Source organism: Pinus tabuliformis, chromosome 1_2, assembly GCF_031772625.1.
Source record: "Pinus tabuliformis cultivar Carrire ecotype Pingquan chromosome 1_2, CPIR1, whole genome shotgun sequence".
NCBI classification, from domain to species: domain Eukaryota; kingdom Viridiplantae; phylum Streptophyta; class Pinopsida; order Pinales; family Pinaceae; genus Pinus; species Pinus tabuliformis.
Window position 1 is genome coordinate 488979636 of NC_142298.1, and position 13136 is coordinate 488992771.

The window sequence follows — 13136 nt, forward strand, 5'->3', positions numbered from 1 at the left end:
TTTCAGTCATATCCCTCCGAATTACTCGCGCTCATAGGGAGGACGGACTAGAGATTGAGACATTTCTTGCGTGAAGAGACCATTTAGGGATGGTATATGACTATTTGCTATGCGTGATCCGGGAAATGAAAGCTGGTCCACGAGCTTGACCACTCTTCCTTCGTGCGGAAAACACATTACTCTAAAGAGTGAGGAGACGATGGCTCCCATGCAATAAATATAGTCTCGTCCAAGGAGTAGGTTATAATCCAAGGGTCCTTGAACAACCATTACGTTCATTTGAACAGTCTTCCTTCTCAATGTTATGGGCACATTGGGAAGGATCCCTAAAGGTCGACTGGTTCCTTTATCAAAGCCTGTCAGATTTCTCATCTCAGGCAAAAGCGATGGCGAACCAAGCGCTTTCCAAGCAGTAGAGGAAAGGATACTCACAGAAGCCCCCTCATCTATGATGGTACCAGCCATGACCATTCTATATATTTGAACGATAATTTGGAATGGTATGCTTGCTGGTAAACGGGGTCTGCCTAGTTGATTCCAGTCGAAGGAGACAACTAGGTTGCTTGGAGGTGGGACCGAGTAGACGGCCGGGTATGGCTCTGACGAACTTCCCTCCTGCGGTAAGGGAATGGGTAGATTGCCCCCATGTTCGTCAGAGTCTGTGTTGATGAAGAGAATTTGGACGGTGTCATCCTTGTTCTCTTCAGTGACTGTATCATCCGAAGATAAAACTTCTGAAGGCAAAACTGGGTCAACTGCCGCCTCGACCTTTTGACTTTCGTCTGGTATGGATTCAGATGGTTTATCTTCGATGATAGGTGCTTCAGCCGACCACTTGAGCGGGCCAACTGGATTCTCAACTAGCGACGGACTCGGCAAGAGTTTTTTATATCCAGGAGGAAGTCGTAACAGTGAAACCGGACGATCATCCAAAACTCTTTTCGCTTCGTCTAAGAAGGGACAACGGTGGACGGCATGATTGCCTTCGCACAGTTTACAGGGAAATCTAGCTTTCCCTTTTTGTCCTGGGGCTTCACTTTCGCTAGTTGACGGTGTGCTTTCAACATGATCATCAGAGGTTGATAACACCGGATTGTGCAAACGAGGAGACCAGTCCCTTAGTATCCAAGGGATGCAAGGACAATCTCTGTGAAAGTGGTCTCCTTTGCAAATGACACATGGCGATTTAGGCCTGGTCGGTGCAGTGTGTGGATTTTCGTTAGACGACACTCGTTTCCCCCATTCGCCTTTGGCTCCTTCTTCTTCTTCTCTTTCTTGTCGTCTCCTTCTTCTCCTTAGGAACTTGACTTTCAGCTTTGCCAGCCCCATCAAGCGAAGAGGAAGGAGGAGAGGAAGAATTAGAGGAAGTAGAAGGTTGGTGGGAAACTCTGGACTCGTCTAATTGCTTATTCGATTGTTCAGGAATAGTGGTGTTCTGAACGACATTGGTTGAGAAGAGCCATATTGGCAAGCCAATTGTCAGTCCTGGAAGCGACAATGTGGCCATATGGGGTGCACCAACATCTCCCCAAGAGGAGAAGGGACTAGGATTTCCACCAAGGGGAATTCCTTGGTTGGTAGACTCCATTTTCGCAACCTAAGATCAACGTAGGAAAAGGGTAAGAATATTCCGTTTAAAATAAATTTTAAGACGCTTTGACACAACTTGTTTTTTCAGTTTTTAAGAGTCGAGAAAAAACAAAAGATGACTCTAGTCTCCTTCGACTTTTAATGAGCCTGAAGTGACAAGTGCTCAGATGGACCTTTTCCGTTAAGGAGTCTGAAAAGGAACGAAAGGGACTGCTATGGAGATCTAGGTAGAGGGAGTACCAAACCAATCGCAAAACCGTAGAATACTTTTTACGGTACGGCAGTCAATCTTCCCGAATGCTGTGTTCGGTGCATTGCGATCAGTAGGGCGGCCGACACGGCTTCCTATGGATAAAAGGTTTTAAGCCTATAGGGGTCTCGCAATATATACTCGACGGTATGTGGGAGCACAAGTCCGTACTAGCACTTATCGTCTCAAAGTGGAGGAATCACCCAACCATCAGTGAGGACAACAGTTACCAGGCTTTACGACGCCGGAATACGTCTCTAGCCCAGACCTCTAAATTTTGTGTGTTAAGTTCCAAAGCGTTGTTAGATTCATTCAATTTATTTTAAGTTGATCTTTCTTAGAAGTTTGCCTTTTGGGATCACCACGAGATGTAGATGTAATTCCTAAAATGCAATCTAAAGATGATAAGCAAACTTTTATCTCTTTTCAGCAATGAAAATCCTAGCTACAAGGGGAAAAGAAAGACACAATCTTTTCTCAAAGAGCAAAGAGCACACTGTAGATGCACTTTTCCTAAATCAAGCCAAATAGACTATCAATATGCAAATGCACATATGCATGTATTTGTTTTCACTTTCTTAATATTGATGCCTAAAAAGAAAGTTGATGTACAAATCTGAATTTGCTTTCAAGTGACAAACACAAACAAGCTTCTTTTCAAAATCAAAAGGTAGAGAAGATTACGACACTTTATGATTTTGAAATAAACATTCGTTTCGACACTAGAAAGTGACAAATTCAAACCAAAGGCAAAAGTAAAAGCATAATCGACTGTCAACAGCAAATAAACTTTCTCCTAAGATCAAAATCGACACTTACAACATATCTAAATCCAAGGACGACAGTATGACTATTCTACTCTTTCAATGGAAAACTGTAAATGATGTAACAAACACACAAAGAACATCTACAGTCTTTTTGTACAAAGGAGTCGGAATTAAGGAAAAGAAAAGGGGTTTTTAAACAGACACACACTGATCACAAGCTGCAAAAATCAGAGACAAAACTGAAAAAATGAAGCAAAGAACCTCAGCTGCACAGGGCTAGGCTGATCAGCGCACCTGTTACACAGAGAAACTGGATTGCAGTGCAGGTAACCCTCTCGGGAACTACGTTGAAATGCAAAATCTCTTCACAGAGCCTGCGCTGGGGTAGAAACGAGAATTCCTTCCGGGTTCTGGGTCACACTTTGCAGTTTAATCTATGGTTTTTGGCCGAGTAAAAGCAATCAGTAATGCACAATCAGAGGGTGGATTTAAAGGAGGTCTAAGAGCTATCACAAAGGGTAATCAGATCATTTGTGAATCAGCTGTTCAAATCATAAACAAATCCAGTGAATGGATTGAAGTAGCAGGTGTCTACTTTGCATTTGATAATGGAAAATGCAGTTCGATTGCTACTTCTGTGTTTATGAAACAAACAACAAGAGAAACACAAACAAACTAACTAGACACGATCCCCAGCGGAGTCACCATTTTGTTAACGGGAAAAGTGTCTACTCAGAACGCCCCTATCCCACTAAGGTGTGACAGTACCTTAGAAACAAACAGAGAAAACTAATTTTATATTCTTCTTTATGAACTATAAACGAAGAGGAATAGGATGAACCAACCTGTGTCTTGCGCTAGTCCTTTGATCCAATCTCTCTCCTCTTTGACAGCTTCCAGCTACCTGCTTCCTTACTTGCCCAGCTTCACCAAGTTCCTGCAAGATCACAGAAGAGGAAAACTACACAAAGACATGGATTTATATTCATAAATAGCTTAGGATCAGATTTAAGCTAAACATGCAAATATAACAAAACATCATTGATACACAAGCATGCAGGAGAAACTCAAATAGTTTTATTGATATAACAAGAAGATCCAGGAGGAGTTACAACCGATGATTCTTGATCCAGCATCAACCCCCCAGCAAAGGAATCCCCTCTTCACCTCCAACAAAGCATAAATCACCCAATACTCTGATCTCTATCTCAAAACCAACAGCAATTCTCTGCAATGTACAAAATTCCAGCCTCTGGATCTCTGGGATGAGGGATCCATATATAGATGTATGCAAAGAGGATGAGTTAGCTTATGATTTGACTAGTGGCTTCTCTCTGTCAGTTCTTGCTTCCACTTGGAGACTGAGAGCCTCTTACTCATCCTTGATCGAACTCAGTGTGGCAAGTGTCATTGGGGAAGATTCTGGAAGCTTCCATTGCCTATCCACCTCGCGGAATGACACTCCCATTTGTCATTTCCCGCTCAGTGCACCCTGGTAGTGCATTTAGGTGCGTTGCAACGCACCTAGCTAGTGTACTTGGGTGCTATGCAACGCAGCTAGCTAGTGGAGCAGTTGAAATGATCCTGATTTGACTGATTCTGAGCAGTTTCTGGTGGAGAACTTCTGGGAGAAGTTGTAATTTGTTGACCTTGTTCCTTTAGGGGCCGGAACAACACTTTTAGGGACTTATGATCCCTTGGTTTATGGACATTTCATGCTTAGAGCTGTAAGGCACAAAAATGTCTATAACAAGAGGTGTATAACAATGAAAGACTGTAGTGAGACAATCCACTGCAAGGCTCATGGAGACACGTGAATCTTGATGTAGAGTAGCAGAACCATTGACCCTCGATATGGTAAATAGTGGGATTCTTAGTGATAAACTCTCTACATACTTGATTGGAATCTGACTTCCAACCTTTTCGGGGTTTCTAAGACAATATATGTGGACGTAGTATTCGACACTAAGACTACCTCTTGTTCTTTAGGTTGAGTGCACCCTCTCTCCCCTTCAGGAAAGACCTGTAATAAAATATGTATCCTCTATTTCAATCTGCAAGGACATCTGATCAATCATGAATGCATCTTCTTCTGCACTCTAGTAGTGGATTAGGAACTCAAGAAATCGAGTATTTTCCTTCATGTTCGACTTTTTGAAATTTTTTAACAAACCACATCCTCTCAATGCATCTAATGCATTTTGATCCTCCATCGCTTGGTTATCAATGGCACTATGCTCTCTTTCATGCCAGGTAATTGTCATCCTACAAAAAATGATGTTTTGAATCATTAAATACATCTTTTTAATTTTAAAATTGCGCACACATGGATTCATTAGTAACACAGTTGCATATAGGGCCTTCCTATATGTGGGTTACATGTATCCAACTAGCATGTACGTAGAGAAAAAAAAATTAAACATAATTCATTATGGTCAAATTTATGAAAAAAAATCTAAAAATCATAAAAAATTATCAAAAGTATTATTAGAAGGTTACTTGGAATATTTGAAGCAATTTTAATGGTTGAATTTGATGGAGGAAGCTTGCTTGGGTTTTTCTTCACATCTCCTTCACCAATTGCTCAAAACACAAATGAGAAACTGTGAGTCCAAAAGTCCTTATATATGTTGAAAAATGAAAATTATTTCTTCTAAAGTTGATTTTTCTTTGGTGGACTTTTTGACCTTTTGGCTTGGAGTGATGGGATGGGTTGTTTTGACAGGATACATTGGATATTTTTTGAGAACTTTCTTCGGTCCCATGACTATAGACCCGTCATGGCAGATATCACTTTCTTACTGGTATATAGGTTAGGGGATATCACTTTCCACTACATTTTGCATTCTAGCCTCCATACTGCGATGTTTTGTGATAGGGTCGACCCCATCATGTCTTGATTCACAAACCATTTTCACTCGCCGACTTATAAAAATCATGATATGATGGTAGAGCCAACCTTTACATCTTAATCTTAGTTTGAACGTCACTAGCACATGTTGCCTGTGCTACTATATTGAGTAGGCTCGGGAATCCTCTTTAGTCCCGCCATGACATGTGCATTGGAGACTCATTCTCCTTCTTCTTTGCTATTTTCTGGCTTTATACCATAGAGGCTCCTTTGTGTTGAGTTGTACTGTTGCATTTCTTGTTGACCATTTGTACATTTTGGCCTTGAGCCAGTTTCACTTGGACTCATGTTTAAGCCACCTTTTGACCATGTCTTCTACGAAATCAACCTTGCAATCACTTTGCCTCTTCAACTTGACACACCTTTTTACCCATGGAAAGAACATTCCTATGAGTGTCATTGACTAGTTTCGTCACCTTGCATTGAGCATAGGAAAAGTTCCCCTCCCAAGAACTAGCGCATTTGTACTAAGACACTCATTCTTTCCACTGTACTATAACATTCTTTTATTCTTTTTCAAACTTCATAGATATGAAAAAAACAAAAAAAATTATATATCCCAAAAAGAGCGGGAATGGGACATTATTTCCATAATTGATGGAAGCTAAAGTCAATTGTGTCGCCATTGAACAAAGCACTCAAAAAATAAAGTCTCTCCTCCATTGCGATGGGTTTTAGTTTGACTTAGGAGAGCCTTAACCATGTTATTGAGTCAATACTCCTCCAATTGGTTATCTCTTCTAATCATATGGAGAGTTTTATTATGCCTCCTGCATGAAAAACTTATACAAAGTTATCATATGCTGCCATGTAGTCACAATTGGGTCATGCTTTTGTTCAAGGGAAGTAAACTTGAGTCGACCTCTTTGCAGTGTCTCTTGACCTATTTTTCAGTTGGGCATTCCTAGTTGTCAAAGCATGTTCATTATCACATCAGTTATTTGGTCCTTTGCTCGTGTTGGTTCAAGAAGGTCTCCATTGACTTCTTCCTGTTGGGTATTTCTCTTATCAACTACAACAAATTTCTTTGAGAGCGGATCTAGAGCCACACCCTGGCCCTATTTTCATTATTGAGAGGTCACCTTGTGCTCAGCATCGATCAATATCATTGGTCTTTGACATAATGGTTTCCCTTATGTTTGACATCAGCTTTCATTATCACACATTGGGATTCGTCTAGTTCCATGGTTTCCAATTGACCCTATTGGTGGATTCCTCACTTCTGTATCATATTTCATTATTGGTTGGCTCAGAGGGTTTCTATCATGCACTAGCTACATATTGTGTACACCGAAAACGTGCTTCAGTTGGGTTACTACATATTTATTCATCTGATTCCTTCCACATTATTGGCCTACGGGTTACACTCGCGTTAGATTGATGAAGGCTACCTTAATGCCTTCCTTCTAGCGGATCCTTTCCCATCAACTTCAACTCATTTCTCTGGGAACGAGATCTAGAGTCCATTTGGCAGTACCTTAGGGTTTGCAGTCATTAGTGGCAAACTCCTTCGCTATTGACAATGGGAAAACGTCATTGTCTCCTAACTGATAGATTCTTCCAAGTGTTTGACTACAGCTCATTTATTCACACTTGTTAGATTGTACTGGGTACCTTGGCTCTCATCATTGTTATCGGTGAGTAGTATTGTGTTTATTAATAGTATACATCAATGATCGATAATAAAATGATTTCTCACATGGTTGACTTCAGATCATTTATTCCTAGTTTGTAAAAATGTACCATGGAGGTCAGTGAAGACCTCGGGTTTGCATCATCATTTCTTGGTTCACTTGCCAGTTGCTCTTGTTTCTGCTAGTTGACACCATTCACCTTATATGTTGCAGTTCCTTACAGTGACATACTATATGTTGGTACCAAAGTTGCAGTGTAATACCATTTATTCCACCATTTGACTTGGTACTTTTTGGATCATCCTTTTGACTTTAGTGATCAACTTGCTACTTCAGCATCATTGATCACTTCTTTATATGTGATATTGAGACATGTACTTATTTGGATATGATCGGATGATCCATTATATATTTTCAGTTCCTTTATACTTGTATACATATTGGATCCACTTTTTTACTTAACATGCAGACATGCTTTATTATCTCCTAGCATGGGTATGCCTACCTTAGACAGTAGTCTCTTTTCGATCTCTTTCACCAGCTTGGTAGGCTGAATTCTGGTGAACTCCTCCCTAGTCTCGAAATGATTCCTTTTATACACTTAATACATTTCGGCCATCATGTACCCCTTCTAACCTCATATATTAGGGGGCATCTATTATAGCACCATTTACCACTCTTGGTAGATCTTATTCTCTGGTTATGGCCTAGGGCAACCCTTCCTTCCCAGAATTGGTCCAAATTCTAAAAAGCAGTGTTTTATTTCCCATACGCTACTTTTCCCTATGTTAAAAGCATGTACACGTGGGTCAATATATACCCAACCCGTGTAAATGTGTTAAAACATTTAAAAATAATAAATCTCCTTAAATTCAGGTGGAGTTTACAGGTTTTACCTATTAGTCACCTACTACAGCCCGTGGCCCAACTGTTTCCCAATTGAAAAAGCTAATTTGGAGAAGTATAAATAAACCTCCATGGGAAGGCCTCATAGGAGAAGGGAGGAGATATTGATATTATTTTTGATTGATCCATGATCGAGTTTGAAGAAATCCCTGTGCCTCCTACACTCCCCAAGTTATAGGAAACCTTTGTTTCTGCTTTTGAGATGTCCTTCATCCCTCTTATGACATCCTTGTGTGTATTGATGGAGGAAGATTGCTGAGGCCGAGACAGGACGAATTTGGAGGATGGTTTTGCTTAGAGCTGGAGGAAGACTCGGGTTGTAATTTTCCACCTTTCATTTAGCTTACATCAATAAATAAATGTTGTTATGTTCCTGATATTTATTGTGTTTATGATTTGATCCATGTTGTGGTTTGTTTATAAATATTATATTAATGTGTAATTGTTCATTTGCTTATATGATATAACATGTATATCATGAACATTCTTTCTGATATTGCTCTTGTAAATGCTTTGCTTGGATAATTTACAGGTTTTAAAGGAATCGAACGAAGCAGAGGGTTTGAACCCCGCAGGATCGACCCAAATGTAGGACCTCCGTGTAAGGTCACTTCTTCCCAATTTAGTAGTTTAAGCATTTAAATTGTTTGTCTGCGCATTCTTTCTGTTGTATGCCCTCCACTCTATTGGAGTTTTGAACCGAAGACCCTAGGGTGTTCCCACCCACAACAAATGGATATGCTGATGATATAACTTATGAGTTTTCCAAGGCACTAAAATTTCAAGCAAGAAAAAGTGCTACCACTGTGGTGAGAGGGTTGTCCATTACCATCAATCCTGAAGTGATCAGCAGGGTGACAAAACTTCCTCTAGGGGTCTAATGGAGAAAGGAAGGCAAGGCCAATAGTAACCTTTCTAAGAAAAATTTCTTCACCAATTATGAGAGACCAATTGAAGACAAAAATGGAGTCAGAAGGGAGATTCGTCCCTATCCCTAGGATGAGGTAGCCTACCACATCCTTAAATTCATTTCTTGTGAAGCGAGACTGAGTGTAGCCTATGGATACATGTTCACGTTGCTCCATGAATTGAGATTTTGAACCAGGTTGCCCATAGCCCAAAGAATAATTGTTCTCTATTTTTTGCTACAGTCAATCATGGACATGAGCCAAAAGGTGAAAGAAGGAAATCAACAACAGTTAACACACCATTGTATCATCAAGCTAATAACATAGGATGCTTTCAGTAGATCAAGAGCCCATGTCCTCTGGTCCACATTCATAGATATGGATAGAGAATCCTTCCTTGAGACCCAATTCCTTTCACTTGGTGAGAACCCATCCTCATGTGTTGAAGATGAAGAAGGAGAAGAAGAAGAAGAAGAAGAAGAAGAAGAAGAAGAAGAAGAAGAAGAAGAAGAAGGAGCAGAAGAGGAATGAGAAGAAAAAGGAGAAGAAGAAGGAGCATAAGAAGAATAAGAGGCAGAGACAGACAAAATAAAGGAAGGAGAAAATAAAGAAGAAGAGGAGGAGCGGGAGGAGGTATCCCCATATCAGGGAAGTTTGTTTCTTGAAACCATCGAAAAGGAGGTAGCTTTTTCCTTGGCTACTTTGAGCACACCCATCAAATTTATAAAGAAAACGTAGAGAAAAACTCTCCTTTATTTCAAAACAGGAAGAAGCAATAGGATTAAGTATGGGAAGCCACAAACCCCTTCAAAAACCCCTATTATAATTGAAGAATCACCAAATAAACAAGAGGAGATAGACTCCATGGGAATGAAGGTTGAGAAAGACACATAACCAGGAGCAACCCCAAAGGCTACCATTAGCTATGTTAGAAAACCTCTCATCAGGTCAACCTCATCTAAACAGCCCAAGGCACCTGTAACACTCCAACAGATGGGAAAAGCCCTGTTGTAGGATCCCCAAACAATGTTATAGAAAACACTAGTAGTGCTACAGGAAAGGTAGAAACTGCTATAGGAAGAGAAGCAGGGGAAAAAACGAAACCAAGAAGAAACACCACAAGTACAGGATGGGGAAGATTCTCCAAAGATAGTTGAGGGAGATTTTATAGAGCTACAGGAGCCCAGCCCACAACCCAACTTGAGCTCCTACTATAAGTTCATTGACGAAGGCAGAGTGATCCCACAGAAACTTGCAATCCCTCTCTTCTTTGAACTTGAAAGAGAAAGAGGAAGGACACATTGATGGATGCAGATTGCTAAATCGAAGAAAGCAGAAGATGTGGGCATTATGGAAGAAAAAATCCTAGATATGGGCAAGGAGTCAGGTGAATTGAGATATAGAGAATACACCATGAGAACACAACTGCAGGAAAAAAACACATGGCTGAGGAGGAAATTACAAGAAAAGGAGACCCAATTGACAACCATGGAAGGCCTCTCCATGGAGGCACTTCAATGCAGACTTCCATCCAAATCCTACACACTTTACCTCAAGGACCAATGGATATAGTTCCAAATTAAGATATTAGCACAACATGGGACCATTTCATTCCCGGATTATAGAAAATTCATCAATTTATGTGACATGAGTACCCTTGAAGACAAGGCCAAATTATCTGAATTCTACCTACACAACCTTACCTTAACATACGTGAATGTTTGGGACCCCAATGCGAATTTGGGAGACTTGCAACTAACGTCCCTTACATCATGGATGAGTCATGAGGAGGCCAAGGTTGAGGAGGTGAAGAGAATAGTAAGAAAAAGAGTAAAAGGAACCCCTCTACATCAGGGCAGAGAAAATAAATTCAATGGTTGTAATCAGTAACCACAACATCATTTCCAATGATGCTTAACTAGCACCAAGATACCTGGCTACACAAGAACAGGTTGTCTCGCATTTTGAGGACACTCTGAGACTGTTTAGGACTGAAAGCCAACAAGCATGACAGAGAAGATGGAATAACCTGCCACACAATCTCCAGATCAGGGAGTATCACGCTCCTAAGAGATTGAGGAATGCATTATAGAGAACACCCCTATATAAAAAGGTCATGCAAATATTTAAGATCAATTGGATTGGACTTAAGCTCAGTACACATTTTTTGTTGGGTTTGTTGGAAGATAGGAAGGAAGAAGAAGAAAGAAGGCAGTGGGAAGAGATAGAGAAAAATGCAGGGTTTTATTCTCGGGAAGAGACACCATCCAAAAAAGCTTAGGAGGTTAGAGAGGCCACCAAGGTTATGAAGGATATGGATATAGATGACAAGGTTGCTAAGAGGATGAGAAATAGTTTCAGTAGGGGGGTGATGATGAGGCTCATCAATAGGTAAACCATATGGGTCACAATGCCAATATTCAACTTATTAAATTTTTTTCTCACATTTATTTACAAATTTGGTTATATTTTTCTTAGTGAAAAGAGTAAAAGTGAGTTACTATGTCATATGGCCTAATGTGTGTTAAATGTAGGAAATTGGAGCAGTTTTGGGTTGACTTGAGTGTAGTGACTCAAATTGCGCAATAAAGAGAGATTCTAGGAAGTGGTATCCCTCCTTAACTTTTCAAATAATTCGAAGATTCTCCCACTATATCTCATCAGCTCGATATCACTAGCAGCGAAGCAAGCCGAGTTCATTGGCAGCCAAGCCAGTTCCAGTCAAGGAAGAGTTATTCTCAAGTTCAAGAGCCAAGTATCCCTATTTTATAGGGAGTTGTTGGTAGCTCCATTTTTGTATCAATAAGAAATCTAAGGGACTCATTAGCATTCGAAGATTTATTGTAGCCAAGAGGCCATTAAGCTCAAGCACATTTGATTGTTATTGTTATGATGTCTTTGATAGTTCTTGATTGATAATGAGCAATTATGTTTTGATCCAGCACTAAGTTGACTCAGAGGGCTAAATCTCTTGGGTTAGTGCCCAAAACTAGCAACATAAGTTCTTCTCTTTTGTATCTGTATTCTTAGCTTAGGTTGTTGATTAACTACTAAAGTATAATTGTGTTTTTGTTTAGCTTAGAAAGTTGATAAAGTTGTTTCTTATCCATGCTTCCATTAGCTTAAGGAGTAGATTAGTGTTGCAGTCAAGTGAAGGAAAATATACCTGAAAATCTTGTGACAATGACCTCTATCTCATCTCCCTTATGGGATCTTGATTATGTGACCCCACTCTCATAGCCCAAAAATAGATTTTGTCTTTTGTTCATTGCCAAGATTAAGTCTCATTCCTAGCTAGATAATTGTTTATGATTTCTTGGAAATATTTGTAGTTGTTATTCTACTTCTTAAGATTGTTGCAGCTTAGAAGGTAGTCCATTTCATAGATCTAGTCCTTAACAATAGTTTGATCGGATTTTCTAAATTCAACTCATCTTTTCAATGTTAACATGCAATAATTTGTAAATTAGAAGAGAAACATGTTTTATTGTAGGAATTGTAGATTTGCGAGAAGGGACTCCTCCAACCAACTCCACCTAGGTCTTCTCCACCTTTTTTTGATGCATACCATCCCATATTCTGAACGTTTGTTTTCTAGCCACCATGAGCAATTTGTCTTAGGCAAATCCAGCCTTCTTGAAGTGTTGGGATTGGCCTTGGTTGATGTTCACCTTCCCTACACCTTCCACACCTGTCATGCACCTTTCCAACACTTCATCCCACCATTCTTGTCCTCCAAAAAATCTCAGCCAACTTCCGGTAGCAGTTCAGGACATCATGTAGTAGTTTCCTATAGCAAACCTATAGCAGCCTGTTTTGACCTACAATGATAGTCTAGCCTATTTTAGGAGTAAGTTAACCCCTCAGCTTGGACTCCATGACCAGAAGTGCCACCTAGACCAGCCCTTTCACTCTTTTCCTTCCTACACGAACATATAACATTAGCTATTTGATTTCTAAGTTTAGCAATTAGAACTTTATCTATTTTGTGTGTGTGAATGGGATAACTAATGCATGCATGCTTGACTTATGAAATGATAGTGTAATCTTCCATTTTCAAGCAACACTGATAGCTAGGTGATCAAGTACAAGATTAGAATTGTTTCCTTTCTACAAGTGATTTGTGTCATTTCATAGAATTTACAAGTTAGAAGCTTTCATTTCCTGGTT